Source organism: Ipomoea nil, unplaced genomic scaffold, assembly GCF_001879475.1.
Source record: "Ipomoea nil cultivar Tokyo-kokei standard unplaced genomic scaffold, Asagao_1.1 scaffold1421, whole genome shotgun sequence".
Taxonomy (NCBI): Eukaryota; Viridiplantae; Streptophyta; class Magnoliopsida; order Solanales; family Convolvulaceae; genus Ipomoea; species Ipomoea nil.
This window is the reverse complement of record NW_017617849.1, coordinates 3,661,297-3,683,951: the sequence shown is the minus strand read 5'-3', so window position 1 is coordinate 3,683,951 and position 22,655 is coordinate 3,661,297. Positions and strand designations below refer to the sequence as shown.

The 22,655-nt window shown below is 36.9% G+C and overlaps 2 pseudogenes; one reads left to right on the top strand and one right to left on the bottom strand.

The window, feature by feature from the left end:
• Window positions 1-260: 260 nt before the first annotated feature.
• On the bottom strand, window positions 261-7,156 carry LOC109187633 (annotated as a pseudogene).
• Window positions 7,157-9,987: 2,831 nt separating this feature from the next.
• LOC109187645 lies at window positions 9,988-12,553 on the top strand (annotated as a pseudogene).
• Window positions 12,554-22,655: the final 10,102 nt, after the last annotated feature.

Below are 22,655 nucleotides of genomic sequence, written 5' to 3'. Positions count from 1 at the left end.
TCATTATCTTTTACCTTTTATAAAGGAAAATGTAATACTTTTACATCAAAATGTAAAAGTATTACTTTTTTTTCAAAAGTATTACATTTACCCATATAAATAATATACATTTTATTTCTGATTTAATATTACATTTCCTAGTATAAGTATTATATTTCATATTGACTCAACCCGTCTCACGGACAAGGATAGGTGAGCACGTCTTACACAAGGTTTTGCCTAAAATAAAACGTATGGTGTAATAGAAAACTTCCTGATACTTTTGCAAAATGTAAAGGTAGCTTTATTTTATCCAAATTATGCTAACACAATTGCATCAATTTGACTCTAGACTATCCTACAGAGAAATAAAAAGCTTGCAACTTATACAACAAGATAAGGGCGCAAATTGTAGCATAAAATAATGAAAATTGAGAGGCACCATCTTCTCTGCTGCTTTTACCTTGGCCCAGATAAAACTGATGGAATCAATGCTGCGCTGCTGATGGCATCAGGAGCTTGCCCCTTCTGATTAGGCACTTCCATGGTGTTTCTTGGAATGGGTGGATAGCTGAAGTTGTAGTCCAACTTGGCTTCAACAGCTGCCGAAGAACCTTGTAATGCCTTAACCAGCATTGACATGGATGGCCTTTTTGTGAAATCACTCTGTAAGCACCAACCAGCAAGCCTCATCATTTCTATTGCTTCTTCTTTCTCTACTTCCAAGTCTTTGTTGTATATATCAAACATCTCACCAAGTTTATCTTCTTCTATTTTACTCTTGAACACACTCAGCAAGTGCACTTCTTCCTCGGCCTGATTCCAGTCCACATTCTTTCGCCCGCAAACAATTTCTAACATCACAATCCCGAAACTGTACACATCTACTTTCTCCGTTATAACCAAGCTCATCCACTCCGGAGCTATGTAACCCGGAGTTCCTTTCATTGCTGTGACAACTTTGCTCTGGTCTTTTGCTACCATCTTTGACAATCCAAAGTCTGCAACTTTTGCATTGAAATTTTGATCTAAGAGGATGTTCTGAGGTTTGATGTCCAAGTGAATGATCTTACGGTTGCAATCTTCATGCAGATATGCTAACCCTTTGGCAATGTCTGTCATGATTTTCTTTTTGGCATGCCAAGTGAGACTATGTTCCTGGTTCCCATTAATAATCCATCTATCTAAAGACCCATTCGCCGCGTGTTCATACACCAGAAGCCTCTGTGATTTTGCTGCACAAAATCCTAACAATTTTACTAGATTGGCATGATCAATGCTTCCTATTGTTGCCACTCCTCCATCAAAAATGAATTCTTGATGTGATCAACTCCCTTAACGTTTGTCCGCTAAGAATTTGTTGCCCAGGTAGCAATGTGTCTGTAGGATGATCAAAAGACTGCCAAATGGTTTCATTGTTTTGGCCATAAATGACAAGATTCCCAGTCGCCGTCAAATTCAACCCGGAAACGCCACTCCCAATAATGCTGTGCGTGGACCAAACCACAGATCCATTAGAGTCCATCAACAACAACCCTCCTTCTCGCCTGAGTTCCACCGTTGCGTTAACCGTGACGGGATGGTTCCGGTTAGCTGACCAAACTAGATGCTGGTAATCCAAGTGTAATTCACTGGTGGGAAAACCAGCAACGAGTGCTGGGAGCATGTGGATACCGAAGAGGCAAGAAGTGCCAGAGGGATTGCAGAGTAAGCCACATGCAAAGATGGTAGCAGGGCCTTGTCGGTACAGGATAACCGACGGTACTTGAGCTCCATCTGAAGAATATACTGGATACGACTGGTTGTTACTATTAGTCCAGGAAATTGTATTGGAATTATTGTGGGGAATTTTATATTCGGCCGCGAGCAGTTGCCCAAGGAATAGCGGGCCGTGACTGATACGGCGGTGGATTGGCCACAGGTGGATCGGGCTCAGGTGCAGAGTGAGGTATAATGGGCCCAGCAGCCCAAGGAATAGCGGGTGGTGTTGATGCCTGTATCACATGACCTGTTTCAAAGGGGAAAATATTTTCGTCAAATCGGACATGGCGGCAGACATAGGTTTTCCCACTTGCCAAGTCAATGCACCTGTATCCCCTAAAGGAGTTAGGGTAACCTAAGAAGACACAGGGCGCTGAGCGATACTCAATCTTATGCCTGTTATATGAGCGTAAGAAAGGGTAACACTGACACCCGAAGACACGAAGAAAGGTGTACGAAGGTGGTGTTTTATAGAGACGAGTATATGGACTGTTAAATTGTATGGCTGATGAAGGAAGGAAGTTGATTAAACAGGCAGCTGTTTCAAAAGCGTAGTCCTAGTATTGTTGAGGGACTTTGCCTTCGGCGAGTAGAGCAAGCCCGGTTTCGACAATGTGTCTATTCCGGCGTTCTACACGGCCGTTTTGTTCATGTGTATAGGCACATGACTGGCGGTGATTTATTCCAAGTGTTTGAAACCTGTTGTGCAACTTGCGGTATTCACCCCCTAGGTCCGACTGAATAGATTTGATAGAGCGCGAGAATTGTCGCTCTACCAAGACACGAAACGAATCAAATACTTTATAAATATCCGATTTCACCCGTAATGGGTAAAACCAGCAAAATATGGAGAAATCGTCTACAAATAGTACAAAATAACGAAAGCCATTTATAGACATTACAGGAGACGGACCCCATATATCATTAAATACTAAATCTAGTACATTTTCACTTTTATTGCGGACCCTATCTAATTTAAATCTTGATGACTTCCCAAGATGGCAAGCTGCACACGACTCCACGGACTCGGTTTTATTGGACATGACCTGACAGTTCTGTAGGACCTTATTTAGGACTTGTTTGTGCGGATGACCGAGACGACGGTGCCACACAGTGGGAGTGGCACGGGAACTGACAAACGCTTGATATGACCGGGAAACCGGGAGCTTGTACAATCCGCCCAATGTATGACCCTTAAGAAGAACCGCTTTGGTTGTGTAGTCCTTCACAAAGAAACAGTCATTATGAAATTCAAAGAAAACTTTGTTTTCAGAGGTAAATTTGTGCACAGATAAAAGTGGGACAGACAAACGCGGTACATGCAGAATATTAGATAGATACAAATTTTTAGACACAGAAGGGATTAATGCACGACTGACTCGCGAAATCGCCAAACCTGCCCCATTTCCAACCCGAAGCACATCAGGCGCGACATATTCGTCGGACTGCTGCATTATTCCCGCATCCGGAGTTGCGTGTGCGATGGCGCTGGTGTCCGGATACCAGCCGTCGCCCATCCCGGTTGCCGACGACGCCGGAGCTTCACCGGAGACTGCCATGTGGGCTTGCGCTGGCGGCTGCGTGCTGTAACGTTTGAAGTAGTATACAGCCGTGTGACCATGCGAGCGACATATCTGGCACCTTGGATTCCCACTTCGGCCGCCACGCCCCTGTCCTCCGCGCCCACGGTCGTTCTGGTTATGATTCTGCCGGCCACCGGCATTCGACCCACGACCGGCATACATGGCTGTCGGGGGCCGCCCGGTTCAACCGCCGAGGGATAGTCGTCGACGAGTATAAACTCGTGAGCCTGTAGATAATCAGATAAATGCGCAAGAGTTACCGGATTCCCGGAAGCAGTCAGAGAAGTGGAGATCGCCTTGAGTTCCGGCCGTAACCCGCGGAACACATATAAGTTTTGCTCCATGAGAGATAGCGGGCGGCCGAATTGAACAAGGCACTCGACTAGCAGTTGCGCACGTCCGAGGTAATCCGCGGTGGTGGCATTGCCCTGGCGAAGCATCTGAAATTGCCCCAGGAGACTAAGGCATCTCGCTTGGCTGGATGCACCGAGGGCCTGTGTGATCGACGCCCACACCTCCGCCGAAGTATTGCGTCCGACTGCAAGGTGTAAAACTTCATCGGACATCGCCGACACAAGAAGCGAGAAAATTGATTGGTCTTGCTTCTCCCACGCTTTGAACGCGGGATTGGGAGCTACGACCACTGTAGTCGCCGCGGAGGACGGCACTTCGATGGTGGCCGGAGGACACGGGATAGTCCCATAGACATAGCCGAGCAACTCTTGACTCCGGAGAAAAGGGAGAAGTTGCGTACGCCAGAAAAGAAAGTTGCGGAACGTGAGCTTCATGGACACGTAATGGTGTGCCCCAGCAAGTGGATTGGCGCCGGCCGGAGATGGAGTTCCGGCGGCCGACACCGTACGTTCCGACGAATTGGATGACATTTGGCCGGAAGGGAACGGTAAGGGAGGGTAGATTTACGGTGGAGATGGATTCGACACCTGACTGATACCAGATGAGAGATGTGAATCGTGAAAATAGATTTAACCAATAGAATAGGAGTTACAAGTATATCAGTAATAGACTTCTAACTAACACTCAGAAAAAGTCTAAACTAACTGCACTATTCTATAACTACACAAATATAAACATTGACTAATACAATGGTAACATAATAAGAATAATAATAATAATAATAATACTAACAACACAATTGCATCAATTTGACTCTAGACTATCCCACAGAGAAATGAAAAGCTTGAAAATTATACAACAAGATAAGGGCGCAAATTGTAGCATAAAATCAATGAAAATTGAGAGGCACCATCTTCTCTGCTGCTTTTACCTTGGCCCAGATAAAACTGAGGGAATTAATGCTGCGCTGCTGATGGCATCAGGAGCTTGCCCCTTCTGATTAGGCACTTCCATGGTGTTTCTTGGAATGGGTGGATAGGAGTCCAACTTGGTTTCAACAGCTGCAGAACCTTGTAATGCCTTCACCACCACTGACATGGATGGCCTCTTGCTATAATCACTCTGTAAGCACCAAGCAGCAATCCTCATCATTTCTATTGCTTCTTCTTTCTCTACTTCCAAATCTTTGTTGTACATATCAAACATGTCACCAACTTTATCTTCTTCCATTTTTCTCTTGAACACACTTAGCAAATGCACTTCCTCCTCTGCCTGATTCCAGTCCACATTCTTTCGTCCGCAAACAATTTCTAACATCACAATCCCGAAACTGTACACATCTACTTTCTCCGTTATAACCAAGCTCATCAACTCCGGAGCTATGTAACCCGGAGTACCTTTCATTGCTGTGACAACTTTGCTCTGGTCTTTTGCTACCATCATTGACAATCCAAAGTCTGCAACTTTTGCATTGAAATGTTGATCTAAGAGGATGTTTTGAGGTTTGATGTCCAAGTGAATGATCTTACGGTTGCAATCTCATGAAGATATACTAACCCTTTGGCAATGTCTGTCATGATTTTCTTTTTGGCATGCCAAGTGAGACCATGTTCCTGCTTCCCATTAAAAATCCATCCATCTAAAGACCCATTCGCCACGTGTTCATACACCAGAAGCCTCTGTGATTTTGCTGCACAAAATCCTAACAATTTTACTAGATTGTTGTGATCGATGCTTCCTATCGTTGCCACTTCCGCTAGAAATGATTTGTTGATGTGATCAACTCCCTTAAGGCTCTTTACTGCAATTTTAGTGTCATCCCGCAGTTCACCTTCAAATACAGAACCAAATCCTCCTTCCCCGAGTTTCTTATTGAAATTTTGGGTCATTCCGCTCAAGTCTTCATAAGAGAATCGAGTTGGCAACCCCGGCACGCCATCCAAAAACTCCTCCTCATCTTCTAGCTGAACTCCTTTCGTTCTAACCAAGACAAAATAAAAGGAGATTGATAAAACCACACCAAGGGAGGCACCAACAGTCCCCATTATTATTTTGGCATGCTTCTGCCGAATCCACGGAGGAGTCTGCTGAACCGGTGGGGGATTACTTTGAAGAGTCGATGAGTTTTGCACCTTTAGATAAACAGTGTTGTTGCTTGTCGTGGTCACAAGGGAGAGAACTTCATTCAGCAATAAACAGTAGCCGCCATTAAAATGAGCTGCTTTGCAGGAGCAGTTCCTTAAACATGCCTTCTTACAACTTTCTAAATCTGTGTACTCATCAGATCCATTTCTCATATTTTGGCCAATATAGCTCGTATGCTTCATCTCCAGAAGAGTATGGAGTTGGGAATGCGCACACGAAATGGGAGTAATCAAAGAACATTCTAGGATTTCTTGACTCTTGTTTTTTTGCGTGAAAAAAGTGGGTTCAGGAGGACAAGTACAGAACTTCCCATCCTTACAAACACTGTAACTTCCGCAGACCCATGGGTATCCACAAAAACCAATAAAACGTGCAAAAACATCATAAATAACCCCCCACGAAAAAGGTGGTGACCACCCGTACACATTCAAATGCCCATCAGGCTCAAACTTGGTGATTTGGTGATCTGGTATTGGAGACCGTGTGGAAGCAATTATCCCTTGAACATAATCTACTTCCACATCCGCATATCGATACCAGTACAAATTAGAGGACTGTACATAAGCACGAGCAGAGTAGTTATCAAAGTAGAGTGAATACAAACCCTCTCCAAAGTTTGATGTTGATATGCTGGCTTTTAACGTTTGTCCGCTACGAATTTGTTGCCCATGTAGCAATGTGTCTGTAGGATGATCAAAAGACTGCCAAATGGTTTCATTGTTTTGGCCATAAATGACAAGATTCCCAGTCGCCGTCAAATTCAACCCCGAAACGCCACTCCCAATAATGCTGTGCGTGGACCAAACCACAGATCCATTAGAGTCGGTCAACAACAACCCTCCTTCTCGCCTGAGTTCCACCGTTGCGTTAACCGTGACGGGATGGTTCCGGTTAGCTGACCAAACTAGACGCCGGTAATCCAACTGTACTTCACTGGTGGGAAAACCCGCAAACAGTCCTGGGATTATGAGGATACCGAAGAGGCAAGAAGTGCCAGAGGGATTGCAGAGTAAGCCACATGCAAAGATGGTAGTAGGGCCTTGTCGGTACAGGATAACCGACGCTACTTGAGTTCCATCTGAAGAATATACAGGATAGGACTGGTTGTTACTATTAGTCCAGGAAATTGTATTGGAATTATTGTGGGGAATTTTATATTCGGCGAGCAGTTGCCCCCTGGATTGCGAGCAATGGATGACAAGGAGGGATGCGAGGAATAGGGTGGTCCACGATGGCAATGACGGTTGGAGGTGATTCCAAGCCATCATTTTATTTAATCAACTGATCGAGAAGCTAAGAAAGATTAAACTAATTTAACTCTCAAAAGCTGTAACTTTGGATAAGAAATTAAACCAAGATCACAAGTCAAGCGAGCTATCGATCCAAGTTAATTGCCTCACAAGTCATAACAACGCGTAAGAAAATTCAAAGTCTCCATTGGTTGGCTGACTTAATTGGTTCCTATCAGTGAGAAATTAAAGGGGAAAAGGTTTCCTACACCTGGCAAATGGTATAAACTGATTCATTAATGGGTTTACTTTTTTTTTTTTTTTTTTTTTTGGTGCAAAGGAGGGACCTGAGGTCCTTCTAGAAGCAAGTTCATGACATTATGCTTAAGAATGTCTTTCATCCCGTCAAGGAAGATGAGTCAGAACATAAGTACCTCAAGGGTTGTCTTGTCCCATAGTTGCCGGCCGGAAAATCAATACATTGTTTAACGAAACACATGGTTCATGAGTTTATACAATAAGATTAAACAACACAATCTCTTAAGATTTGATTTATGCTAATCAACGGCTTTAAAGAAGAGATATTTTTTCAAAAAAACAAAACAAAAAAACTCGTATATAGATTAAAGAGTTAAAATCTCCAATGGTCCTCCGAGTATTGGCGATTTACCAATTGTGGTCATCTGAGTTTTAAATGACCTACAAAAGTCTTTCATGTTTTAAAAAATAACCATTTGTAGTCCTTTTAGGACGTCTCGTTGTCATTTTAAACTCGTTTTTTTTTTTTTTTTAAGAATTAAGACCACATGTGGTTATTTTTTTAAAACATGGAGGACCATTGGAGGTCATTTAAAACTCGGATGACCACAGCTGGTAAATCGCTAATATTCAGAGGACCATTGGAGGTATTAACTCTCCTAACCCAAGCCATGCATGTCTTGATGGTGAACACTGGTTCGGTGACGTAGTCAGTTGTATGTGCGGCCACCTTGACCTTGTGATGACCCAAAATTTAGGAGCTTATAACTTATTTAGGAGCTTATAGCCTATTTTAAACTACTAATAAGCTTTGTTTGGTAATGTTCTCCAAATAAGCTCATAGCTTAAAATAAAAGCTTATTTTGGAACATTACTTTAGGTAGCGTTTCAAAATAAGCTAGTAGCTTTCTAACTTTTTTCTCATTTTTGTCCTAATTATTTTAAAGAAATAACATCTTTTACCTTCCCAATTAAAACTCTTTTCTCTTCTCATTTATCCGCAACTTTCATTGCAAATATTATTATTACTAGTCTTTTCTATGCGCAATGCGCAAAAACATATGCCCAATATTTATATTTTTTGAAATAACTAAGAAATCCATACTAATTAAAATTATATGAAATCAAATGTATTTATTATAATAATCCAATATATAATATCTACAAATATTATTACCATAAAGAATATAAGAAAATATATAGTGGATACATGTGTATGGTAACAATAATGAAAAATATAACGGAAGTTATAACGGTAGGGGTATTTTTGTCCAAAGAATTATATAGTACAACTCTAAAAGCACAATGTACAAAATGATTAGCATTAAAAACATGGACATAACTTTGATTGAGACTTATTATGTTTTTAGATTTAGATTATTATTATTATTATTATTATTATTATTATTATTATTATTATTATTATTATTATTATTATGAAATGAAGGAGATTCTCAACAATATTGCTATTCATTATGAGATGTTAGATCATGATTATGTTAATAGTTTTATTTCAAAATGTTAAATTTTAATATGTAAACAAAGTCCTTTTTTGTCTTTTTACATTTATCAGCTTATCAAAAAGCTAATTTTACCAAACACTTTCAAACATAACGGCTAGCTTAACAGCTCTTCAATTTTCAACTCTTAGCTTATACCTTTTTAACTTTCAGCTCCTTTTCAACTTTCAGCTAGGTTTGCCAAACATAACGGTTATTGATTATCCTGTACAATCCTTGACCCGCCTCTTTGAATGTTTCAATCAATCCATACTCATCCTATAACTCTTTCAGTGTTGATCCCTTGACTCAATTCTACTTCTAAAATGCGTAAATTTAAAATCACTTCCTTTTTTGCTTGAACAAGTAAAAGTGTACTTAATTTAAACGAACAAGGATTTTTTGAATATAATATTTACATTCTTAATTGCAAAATAATGATTAAATATATATGCGATAAAGTTATCAAAATTTTCACCTTATAAGTTATCAAAATCAAGACGTGAAGGAGCATACTCTGGAAATAAAAGTTGACTATTTTTATTTAATCTATGCACTAAATTCTGCCACTAACAAAAAAAATAATTGGCAATGTAAACTCATGCATGTAAAGCGTATTTAATTTGTTTGACTTAGGCAAGTGAAAGCCAAATGCTGCAATTCAAGCATGATATTCAAATTGGTAAGGATAATCTATCACAACTGAAAGGAAAAACGAAAGTAAAAAATAAACATCAATTAACTTAATTATTCATGAAAACTTGAAAAAAAAAATACTACTCTTACTCCTAAATTCTATTCCCAACTTTTACTTCATCTCATAAAATTTTGATGTTGACATTTTTATTGAGATCCACAAGATAATTAAAAAAAAAAAAAAAAAAAAAAAAAAAAAAAAAAAAAAACTATGAGTGCCCGCTACATTACATTAGGGAGTAAGATTTGGAAGTACATGTCACCATAATAAGTCATGTTCCTTGATGTAAGGCGGAGTGGTGGACCAGGGTTGATGATATAATTTGCTAGTGAAAGTCAAATATTGCAATTCGATCAATGAGCCAATGATATTAGCTTTGAATCACCGCTCCAAGTTGATCTACTTTTTTGTTTTCAATTTGGAAAATGGACCCAAAAAAAAAAGGTCTAACTCTTACATATACATACTAAGCAAGCGCAATAGTCATTGAGAGTACTTTAATCTTTCTAGCTTCTCCTTTGATTAAACAATAATGGCTTCTTCTTCATCATCATGTACCACGGTTTTTGTAGTATCTCTCGTCCTAGCTATCCTCTGCTCCCAATCCATCTCTATCTGGGGGCAATTTGCTGCCCAGTATAATATTCCCAATAATTCTTCTATTATTTCCTGGAGTTTTGATAGTAGCAGCCTCCCCTCCTTTTTAAACTCCTCAGATTCAACGACAGCTATCCTGCTCAGACAAAACATGTATACGGGCTTTGCATGTGGCTTAATCTGTAATTACTTTGGCACTACCTGCCTCTTTGGTGTCCAAATAATCCCACACAGGGGTACGGATATGCAGAATGATTTGTTCTTGGATTACCGGCGTCTAGTTTGGTCAGCTAACCGGAATCATCCTGTCACGGTTAATGCAACGGTGGAACTCAGGCGAGATGGAGGGTTGTTTTTGATGGACTCTAATGGGTACCTGGTTTGGTCCACGCATACCAAAGGGAGTCCTGTCTCTGGTGTTAACTTGACGGAGAGGGGAAACCTTGTCATATTTGGCCAAAAATATGAAACTATTTGGCAGTCTTTTGATCATCCGACCGACACTCTTCTACCTGGGCAAGTGGTGGGTAGAGGACAGACGCTCAAAGCCAGCATATCAACATCAAACTCTGGAGAAGGTTTACATTCATTCTACCTGGGTAATAATGGCTCTTTGGCTTATGCTTATACACGCTCCTCTAATTCATACCGGTACATATATGCATATCAGGATTTGGATGGGATTAAAGGGTTATCGCTTTCCACTTCATTATCCAATAATCAGTTCGTTAAGTTTGAGGCTGATGGGCATTTGAGAGTGTACGGGTGGGCGTTAACTACTACGTCTGGGATTAAAAGATGGTCTTGGGGGGAAAGCTATGATCTTTTTACACCTTTGATTGGCTTGCGGAAGATATGGTGTTTGTGGGAATGGGCAGTACTGTTCATGTCCTGAACCCAGCCTTTTCACTCAAAGATTGAGAAAGATAAGTCAACCAACAAGAGGATGTTCTTTAGTTACTCCCATTTCCTGTGAACATTCCCAACTCCATACTCTTCTGGAGATGAAGAGCACCACTTTCATTGGCCAAGCTTTGAGGGACGAGTTCGGGAATTATGTAGATGGAGTAGAGGGGGATTTGGAAAGTTGCAAAAAGTCCTGTTTAAGGAACTGTTCATGCAAAGCACTTCATTTTACTTCGTTTGGAAATTATTATTCAAATGGGGTTAAAGGGTCCTGTTTATTTCTAAATGAAGTTTTCTCCCTTGTGAGCTTGGGAAGCAACACTTCTGTGTATCTAAAGGTGCAAAATCGGCACAGTCATCCAACGACTCTGAATGTCAAAAAGCTTTTACTGGCAATTATTGGTGCTTCCATCACTGTGGTTTTAGCAATTGCCATTTATTTTATCATGGTTAGAAAGAAACCAGTTGAGCCAGAAGAGGAGGAACTTCTGGAAGGTTTGCTGGGGTTGCCTACTCGATTCTCCTTTCAAGACTTGAGTGCAATGACAGAAAATTTCAGTAGGAAACTAGGGGAAGGAGGTTTCGGTTCTGTATTTGAAGGTGCACTGCGGGATGGTACTAAAATTGCAGTAAAGCGCCTCAGAGGATTAGATCAAATCAATAATTCATTTCTGGCTGAAGTGGAGACAATAGGAAGTATCCACCATGTGAATCTGGTGAAATTAATTGGGTTCTGTGCTGAAAAGTCACATAGGCTTCTAGTGTATGAACATATGGCGAATGGGTCTTTAGATAGATGGATTTTTAATGGGAATCAGGAACATGGTCTCACTTGGCATGCCAAAAAGAAAATCATGACAGACATTGCCAAAGGGTTAGCATATCTTCATGAAGATTGCAACCACAAGATCATTCACTTGGACATCAAACCTCAGAACATCCTCTTAGATCAAAATTTCAATGCAAAAGTTGCAGACTTTGGACTGTCAAAGCTGGTAGCAAAGGACCAGAGCAAAGTTGTCACAAAAATGAAAGGAACTCCGGGTTACATAGCCCCGGAGTGGATGAGCTTGGTTATAACAGAGAAAGTAGATGTGTACAGCTTCGGGATCGTGATGTTAGAAATTGTTTGCGGGCGAAAGAATGTGGACTGGGATGAGGCCGAGGAAGAAGTGCACTTGCTGAGTGTGTTCAAGAGAAAAATAGAAGAAGATAAAGTTGGTGAGATGTTTGATATGTACAGCAAAGATTTGGGAGCTGAGAAAGAAGAAGCAATAGAAATGATGAGGCTTGCTGGTTGGTGCTTACAGAGTGATTTCACAAAAAGGCCATCCATGTCAATGCTGGTTAAGGCATTACAAGGTTCTGCAGCTGTTGAAACCAAGTTGGACTACAACTTCAGTTATACACCCATTCCAAGAAACACCATTGCAGTAGTGCCTGATGGTATCAGCAGCGCAGTATTAATTCCATCAGTTTTATCTGGGCCGAGGTAAAAGCACAAAAATACATGCTTCTGTTAGCTTTTATGCTACAATGTAACTTGTACTCTTATCCTTTTTTTTTTTGGAATGCTACTAGCTCTATTACATTGTAGTATCTGTTCATATACTTTCTCAACCTACTGAAACACAAAGAGCTAATAACGCCTCCACTGAGGCTCGAACTTACAACCTTCCAAATAGAAGTCCAACCCGGGTACCATTAGACCACATAGTCCTGGTACTCTTATCCTGTTTATATATAAGTTGCAACTTTTTATTTCTTTCTAGGATGGACTAGTCTCAAATTGATACAATTGTGTTGAAAATTTTGGTTAAAATAAAGCTACTTTTACCCTACATTTTGCAAGAGTATCACACAAGGAGCCCCCTCACTTTGAGAGTTCGCTCCCACACTATCGCTGGTGAGACTCGATTCCTGGTCATTATTCCAAAGTTTCACTTCTATGACCAGTTGAGCTACCCATGCGGGTGTGTTTACTCTTAATATCACCGATGGTAATATGAGTTTCCTACAAACCTTTGACTTTTCTGGCAAAGATAACTTTCTGGCGGAAAACAAGAAAAATCTGATAAGGGATACAACTATACAAGAGAGAAACTTATGCTTTATTGATTTCTTTTTTATACTTCACCTACAGTCCTACATATACAGTTGGTCTAGTATCCAATGACCAATTTTAGTATGAATATGGCGAGCAGCTTTAGCGACAAAAGGATCGCGGTCCACAATGATTGTGGTCCAGATATCAAATATGCACTACAGTTTTATTTCAATACAACTACAGTATTATTTTGATATAACTACACTTTTGCTAGACAATATACACTCAAATATATGAAATTGTTATTCAGTTTCATTTTGTATACACTGCAGTTTCATTCAACACAACTACATGTTTATTTCAATTCAATTGCAGTTTTATTTGATAATATAATAAAAATAAGGAATAAGGGTCAAATAGGCCATTGAACTACACAAGGAAATGCAATTAGGCCACTGAACTCAAAAAGAATGCAATTGGGCCACTGAACAGCGCAAAATGTTGCAATTCGACCAAAAATGACCTGTTTACTTGTTAACTCGCTGATGTGGAGGTTATCACTTTAAAATAATTTTTTTTTTAATTTTATTATAAAATTTAAAATAACAAAAACTAAAAAAAAAAAAAAAAAAAAAAAAAAAAAAAAAAAAAAAAAAAAAAACAGGTTTGCCGCCGGAGACGAAGATTGGATCTTCGTCTCCGGCAGCCTGGTCTTCGTCCCCGGTCGGAGACGAAGAAGGTTCTTCGTCTCCAGGCTGCCGGAGACGAAACTGAAAATCTTTTTTTTTTTTTTTTAATTTTTGATTTAGTTTTGTTATTTTAAATTATTAAAATAAAATTAAAAAATATTATTTTAATATGGTAATCTACTCATTAGGTAAACAAGTCATTTTTGACTTAATTGCAACATTTTGTGTTGTTGAGGGACCCAATTGCACTTTTTTTGAGTTCAATGGCCTGATTGCATTTTCGAGTGTAGTTCGATGGCCTATTTGATCCTTATTCCTAAAAATAATACATGAGACAGTGTCAATTTAGATACACTATAGTGTATGTCATTTTGGACCATGGTCCACAGTATAATTGTTGCAGCTTTAACATTGCAATGTTTTTGTTAAGTAGTTTTCTGGGCTTAATGGGCATGAAAAATGATACATGATATTTTATTATATTACATAATTTAGATATTAATAATTTGCTAAATAGTTATTTAAAAATTAATAAATAGTTATTTAGAAATTACTAAATAGTTAATTAATTTTTTAAAAAGTTAATTACTAAATATAAATTACTTAGTCTTCGAAATTAGTTTAAGTTGATTGATTATTTAGAAACTACTAAATAATTATTCTTAGTTTAGGAACCTTTGTAATCAACCCTATAAATGGGAATGTTATTTGGAATAATAAAAGAAGATAAATTCCAAAAAAGTCTCAAGCAAATCCAGTATTTTCTTCTTTTCCTTTCTTTTTTTCTTTATGTGTTCTTGCCATGATGGGAGCACATAAAAGAACACTTTGAGCTGGTTATGGTTTGAGCCAAAGAAGTTAGAGAAGAGACTCAGACAACAGGGTTTCAATGGAAACTCTTACGGCCCGCCATTCGGGGACCTTAAAGAGGCTGCCATGTTGATTGCAGAAGCCAATTCCAAGCCTAGCTATCAGTTTCACCAATGAAATATTTCCTAGAGTTTTGCCATCCCTTCACAAAACTATCAAGAATTATGGTAAGAACTAACATTTTCCACTCCACTCATGTATGTCTAGTTATGTTGATGTTGAAGAATACTATGTAGTATAGATATGGGGTTTGACTGTTTGAGGATATGATTTTAAGGTAGTTTCTTCTTATTGGCAGGTAAAAATGCTTTTATGTGGAACCAGAGGTCCTCATCATGGACCCTGAACTTATAAGGGAGGTGTTCGCCAAATACACCATCTTTCAAAAGCCTCCAAGAATCCTTTTATGTGGACTGGCAACTTATGAGAAAGATAAATGGGTTAAGCACAGAAGACTTCTTAATCCAGCTTTTCACGCAGAAAAATTGAAGGTGATTTCATATTCTATCAAATTCATGATTAATTGTTCTAAACAGATAATTAATGGTGTGTTGTTGAATTGGTAGCTCTGGTACTGATAATAAAGATTATGTTTTTGCTGCTCACATATATATATATATATATATATATATATATATATATATATATATATATATATATATATATATATATATATAGCATATGGTTCCTGCATTCTATTTGTGCTGTTCAGAGATGCTAAGCAAATGGGAAAAGCTTGTGGACGGAAGGATCAAAGTTGGATGTTTGGCCTTATCTCAAAAGACTAACAGCTGATGGGATTTCAAGAACAGCCGTTGGCAGTAACTATATGAAGAAGGAAGAAAGATGTTTGAACTTCAACAAGAAGAAGCAGAGCTTGCTATTCAAGTAGCACGCTCCTTGTACATTCCAGGTTTGAGGTGCAATGGGCAAAAAGTACATTTTTAATATATTAAATGTACATTATCTGTGTATTAAATATACATTATATAATATAATGTACAATCCGTATAAAAATTAATATATAATTTCTTAATACAATGTACATTATTTTTGTATGATCCACACAACTTATATGGACCATGGTCCATACAATAATGACCAATTTTGAGTTGGACTTTCTTTCTATGAGGTAAATAGTTCAGTTTGGATCAAACTTTTTTTTGTATTCGCTATATATTTTTGTTGAATATCTTATCATCTTGAGTCCTAATTATTATTATTATATAATAATTAGGGAATATATGTTTACGGAGAATAGAAAATCAATTTTCATTTTCTTATCATTAATAATGAAGGTGAGGCGGCAGCAGGAATAAGGAAACAAATTTCCTTCCTATTTGTTTCATTCTCAAATTATATATATGTTGGCGGAGAGGAGAAGCATAAGTGACAAAACCTCTCTTTTCTTTCTTGATTCATTATTTCGCACGGCAGCAGGCAGTGTTCGGCGAAACCAAGTTTTTCGTACGGAAAAGAACTGTCAATTTGCGGCCAGGCCTGTGGAATTGAAATTTTGTTTTCAAGATTTATTATAGTGGAATAATTGTAGGTGGTTGTCTTGGTATTTTTGTGTTGCCTCTTAACGGTCTGTTTTGCCTCAGATCTGACTCAAAACCTTAGATGGTGTATTGGTATCTACTGAGCAATCTGAGTACCGTAACTGAATGTGCTATCTAATCCATAATCATGTATCCCATCAATTCAGGTTTATATTAGGCACAGAGTTTGGTTGACTAACAACTACTAGTTATTAAGTCCAACCAGACCACTTAATAAGCCTAGTCAACTTGCACCACTTAATTAAGGCCCTAATATATAATATATAATATATATTATTAGGGAAAATCTTACATTCTCCCACTTGGTGCAAGTACTAGCACAACCTTCACCAAAGAACAAAACACACGAATCATAGTGACATGTCATCTATTTAATCAGAGTAATATCCATTATGGTCACATGCATTTTAATTCTCAAACTTAGGTCCTTAATAAACAAACCCTATGTTTATTCTCGATACCTTAAGGGATGTTTCTCAAAATACATTATGTGCACAACTGAAGGAGAAAACGCATCCAAATTGTACAAAAGAGTACACTGTATGATCTCTAAAACTTTATAAGCCTGCCTTAAGTAGAGATCTCTTAATATTAGCATAATGCTAACAATATTCTATGACTTCTTTATAAGTTAACTTTAAGTACTATCTCTAACGGCTAAGAGCTTGGAGTTAACACTTCTGTTACTCCCACTCATCAAAAATAGCCAAAAGATAGTCAAGTCATAGAAGCATTCCAATAACTTAGACAATAAGCCAAATATCTAAGTCCATAAATTTGGAATCTTAAACATACACCTAACTTTTCAAATAAATTCAATGTCCATTTTAAATGAACTGAACATAATGAGTCTTACTTATATGTCCCACAAAATTGTCTAGTGCCTTACAAACCAAAATGGCCCAGGATAAATTTTGAAGAAACTAAAGACTCTATTAATTTCTGAAGAATTTATTAAATGACTGTGCACCACAAGTTAAATGCTTTTGTTCTAATAAATTCTTTAATATTGTTGCAACATCTTCATAAATATGTTGCACAACCGAATGTTCAATAATTTGAACTTATGAATTTATATGAACAAATACAAGATTGATACTTGTGGAATCTTTTGGACTTATTGTTTAACATACAACCCAATTTGGAATGTATGAATACAATAATTAAATCCAAAATCTTTAGTGGAGTAACTTAATGATCTTTTTCTAAATGATCACTCCCATTGATTAAGATATTCTTCAGCGACATTAATAAAGTGAACTTAATAATATACATACTCATAATTGATTTATTGACCAACTAACAAATGAAGACATAATTCCCCACCATTAGTTGGACATACTAAATAATCAATTTTTAATTGGTTCCAATTAAAGTCCAACTAAATAATGAGGATATAATTCCCAACCATAGTTGGACATACTAAAAAAAAAAACAAAATACACCTTCCAAAACCAAGTTAAAATTTGGCTCAAAAGATACATTTTATTATTATTGGAATCCAAAAGATGTATGTCAAATCACGTAACTTACTACAGTTAGTCTGAATTACCGAGCAAGACCCGTGGATGAATTAATAAAAGTTGCTAAATTTTGGAAAGTGACTGAAGACATGATTTGACAATGCAAACTATGAAACTTAGAATTATAATTGAGCTAAATATATAAATTCTAAGAAATTGTGATAAAATTATCATTTAATGGGTTGAGGAATTTATTGACATAAAACTTGCATGTGGGCTAAAGTTTTAATTCTATTAAATCCAATTAAGAAACCCTTATGAATATTTTTCACAATTACTAAAGAGCCAGAAGAATCTAGTGACATAAAACTTCCCTGTGGGCTAAAGTTTTACTCAATTAGATCCAACTGAAAAATTTATTTATGATGAAACATTATCAAATGAGTTGAAGAATCAAATGACATAAAACTTGCCTGTAGGCTAAAGTTTTAATCAATAAGATTCATTGCTATCATTATGATAAAAAACATAAGAGATCATGTTCATTTTCTTAATCCCTGTGGGCAAATTAAGAAATATGACCAAAATTTACGTCATAAAATTAAACTTCATGATAGAATTGGAAATTATTTACAAATAACCATAAAGTAAATAAATTGATTTATTTCTATCGTCACTGATAAAACTACTAAACTACATTCAGATACATAATTGCCTGTGGGCTAAATTATGACGTAGTCCAGTATTTCATCCTGATTAATTATACAAATATAACAAAATTACCTGTGGGCTAAATTTCATCATATTACATACAATTAATTACAAATGATATGTCCAAAACTTTATGTGATCAAAATAAACCGCTTAATATATAATTTTAACAGATTAAGGATGTTGTGGCTACTCCAAGCCAAAATAAAAATTATAAGATCACTAGAAAATTATCAATTCATTGCCTAAACTTTATGTGGTTGAAACTTAACAATCTTAGGTAGTTGAATATGCTGTAGCATTTCATTAATCAACCAAGATTGAAAAACTCAAGATATTTCAGTAAAGATGCTTTGGCTATTCTTTAATGAACCGAAATCAAATCACATTGGCAATGAATACTTAAAATTTTGGCAAACAGATTATACCAGATTGTGATGAGAAAATCTAAATATACTCTCAGGAAAGGTGGTTAGAGACAAAGTCTCACTGAAAACCAATTCCTTAAATAGAGTATCAATTTAAGGATACTAGTGGCTCAAGATGTCCTTAACTCATGGCCATTAAAACTAGTATGTCTCCCCGATTCATGTATACTTAATGTATAACTGTTTGGGGGTATGAACCTAAAATTGTAGGGTATACACCAGTAAACTGTATGGTTCACCTATGATTAAAGCTTAAATGGTGAACTAAATTAGCGGGATAAACGTGCTTAACTTCAGGCACTACCGCAACTGAAGTTTATGCATAAGTCCAACTTAAATAGGAACTAATTTAATTCCATCTCAAAGTATGCATTGCTAAAGGCATAATAAAACTGCATAATTTAAAAAACATAATATTATACTTAAGACAAATATGCATAAAATTAAACATTAAACTCATATATTCCAAATAAATTACATAACTTAAAGCAATTTACAATATGAGATTTTAAAGTATAAACTTAATATTCAAACACCGATGGGCCCAAACCAAAAGAGACCCAACATTTTGAATAATAATGTACTAAATAATTTTTTTTTAAACTGTAAGCCCATGGGAAAAAGTTTTAATGCATAAAGATCAAATTTATGAGAAATAACTGAATTTACAAATTCAAACAATATCAAACCAAATGGATATGCTAGCATTTGTAAATTAAAATCTCATAAACCCTAATTACATAATTAAACTTAATATTATGCACTTAATGTGATCGAATGCATAAAACAATCTAAAGAGTATGAACCAACTAAAAAATATGAATTTACACCAAATATTCATTTATTCATACTTAACCAAATATGGGTAATCATATCTAAAATCATAATTCAAAGAGCTAAATGAATTATGAAATTAATGGCAAAAGTCAATTGCCTAGAAAATATGTTTTTCCAAAATTACTAAATTGATTCAAAATCGTTCTCCATAATCCAGTTGATAATATTATTATTATTAATGGCAAAATGCAAATAACCAAAACAACATTAAATAGCCATAATAATATTATCATATTAAGTAGGAGACTAAATATGGAAAAATAAAAGTTAAAATCGCTAACATTTATAAACGTTTTCGGATAAAATTTTGAAAACTTAATAAAATTTGAAATCCGAAAAACATTACAATAGTAATGTCACATAAATTTATTTGAAAACAGTTTAAGGTACATATCTGAATACCATAACAATACGAATGTTATCATTAATTAATTATTAATAGCAATAAGTAACATTATAATCACTATTAACATTAATAATAACGACAAACTAAAGTATGGTAATACACCTTTAAATGTTTCCATTTTTCTAAAGATAAAACATGTGACTAGTCCAAATTAGCGGTTAACTGTAACTGTAGCACTAATTATCAATAATAAGCATAAAAGATAATTAATGGCTAACCTTAATGGTGCAAACCGCATCTCCCCATTGCGCTAACAATGATGACGATCCATAAGAGAAGAAAAGACTCCAGAATTCTCCCAATCTTCACTATCGGTGTCAATAAACTCGATGCAGCGTCCAATGGTACATTTAAAAATTTATTGGTAGGACTTAATTACCAACATTAATAGTCATGTAAAATGAAGTGGTAATCATGCCAATGTACCAAATATAGCATATTACCATGAAATAATTATTATGAATAGGTAATAAACGGGATTAGCCCCTAAACTTAATAACAGTAACTAATGATGCCGAATTTAACTTGATTAATGGCAAAACTGTCATTAAGGGATGTCAAGTACTAATCTCAATTTTACCACATAATAATTAACCATGACTATTATGATACTTAAGGAGACTGAAGTTAAGGTAATAACCAAATTACCACTATACAACCTATATTAATTTTGTCATAAAATTAAAGACTCAATATTATTATTAAAGCTCTGAAAAACTATTGATAGATTAAAAGTTTAATCAACTTAAATAATAGTTTGTAACTCTTAATGGCCAAAATAACAATTAAATCCTTAATGTCTCTAAAAAACTATTGATAGATTAAAAATTTAATCAACTTAAATAATAGTTTGTAACTCTTAATGGCCAAAATAACAATTAAATCCTTAATGTCTCTAAACAGGCCAAGACAATAATTATAGCACTTAATCACTCAAATTAGGCTCATAAACCTCAATAGACCAAGTGAATTATAACATGAATGATAAATGGTCTAGTACTGTAATAGACCCAAAACTTAATATTATTACCAACAATAAATACCAAAATATGGTAGTTAGTAATAATTAGAACTGAATAAACATGTTATAATCAAAAGGAGCTATAATTATTATTTAAAATGTCAATCAAAATGGTGGGATCCATACTTTAATGACCCAAGATAGATCCCAAATAGCTTGTTCAAAATAGATTCTAAAGTCCCAGAGACACATAAAACTAAAATGTGCTCAAAATTAAGGGGAAACCAAAACAATCTACATTAATAGGCCAAATAGGCCCAAAATCAAACAATTAACTAGAAGAAGTCTAAATATGATGGTGGATAAACTAAAGCAAACCCAAAATCACAAACCAAATAGGCCCAAGATGTTTTTTTTAATAGTATTGGACCAGGTCTGTCCCAATGGGCCTGACCCGGCCCAAATATTATCCATCACCATCTTCTTCTTGTTTTAACCCTAGCTGCCGACTGAAGAAACCAGTGAGTCGCCGGAACTACGAGGAGCCGGCGCCGCCTGGAGGAGGAGGGGGAGCAATGATGTCGGCGGAAACCCAGCTTCACCACCGCCGTTTCTCCTCTTCGCCGCGCTAACGTCCGCCGCCCATTCTCACTGCAAAGCCACCGGATCACTCTCGTCGTTGACTGGAGCTTGAGGAACAGCGACAACCCGTCGCCAGCGTCGCCTGAAAGAGGAGGAAACAGGACATCGCCGGGGATCGCAGCCTCGTTGTCGCCGTCTCTCCTGGTCGCAACGTAAGCATCGCCGCCGCTGCCGTCTCCATGTCGCGATGGCACCTCCGCCAACGCTGTCCACTACCGTCAACAGAGGCCGGCGGCGCATCGATGACAGCAAAAAATCACCGGTGAACTCGATCCGGCCGTTACTCCAGCCATCTACAGTGGCCGCCGGCGTGGACAACAACCGGAGTTCCAAGTTTACCGGCGAATCGTAAATAATGACAGAACTGGTTTTTTTTTTTTTTTTTTTTTTTTTTTTTTTTAATCTGCAGCCGTCGTTCTCTCTCATTGCCGGAAAACGCAAATCGGAGACGAAATCACACTCCAACAATCACGATAGATAATTTCATAATTCAAAATAAAATTAAAATCGTGCGTATGCATGTTGTAAAACAAAGCATATACAAAAAAATATATATCAAATTAATTAATGTTGATTCTTAGGCAATAACAATCAACCAGGCAGAGATTATGAAGGCCCTGATACCAAATGTTAGATCTAAATAGTCTAACTATAATAAACCATAGTATACGAGAAACCTGACCTCGTATGATAGCGGAAGCGTAGCCGTATTGATCTCCAGCCATAGTTGATGTTCCTGTTGTGTTGCCTTTTAACGGTAGACCGTTAGCTCTGTTTTGCCTCAGACCTGACTCAGAACCCTAGATGGTGTATTGGTATCTACTGAGCATTCTGAGTACCGTAACTGAATGTGTGCTATCTAATCCATAATCTGTATCCCATCAAATTTATATTAGGCACAGAGTTTGCCTAGTTAACTTGCACCACTTAATTAAAGCCCTAATATATAATATATAATATATAATTTATATTATTTGGGAAAATCTTACACTTTAATCTTGCTAGCTTCGATCTCCTGTGATTAAGCAATA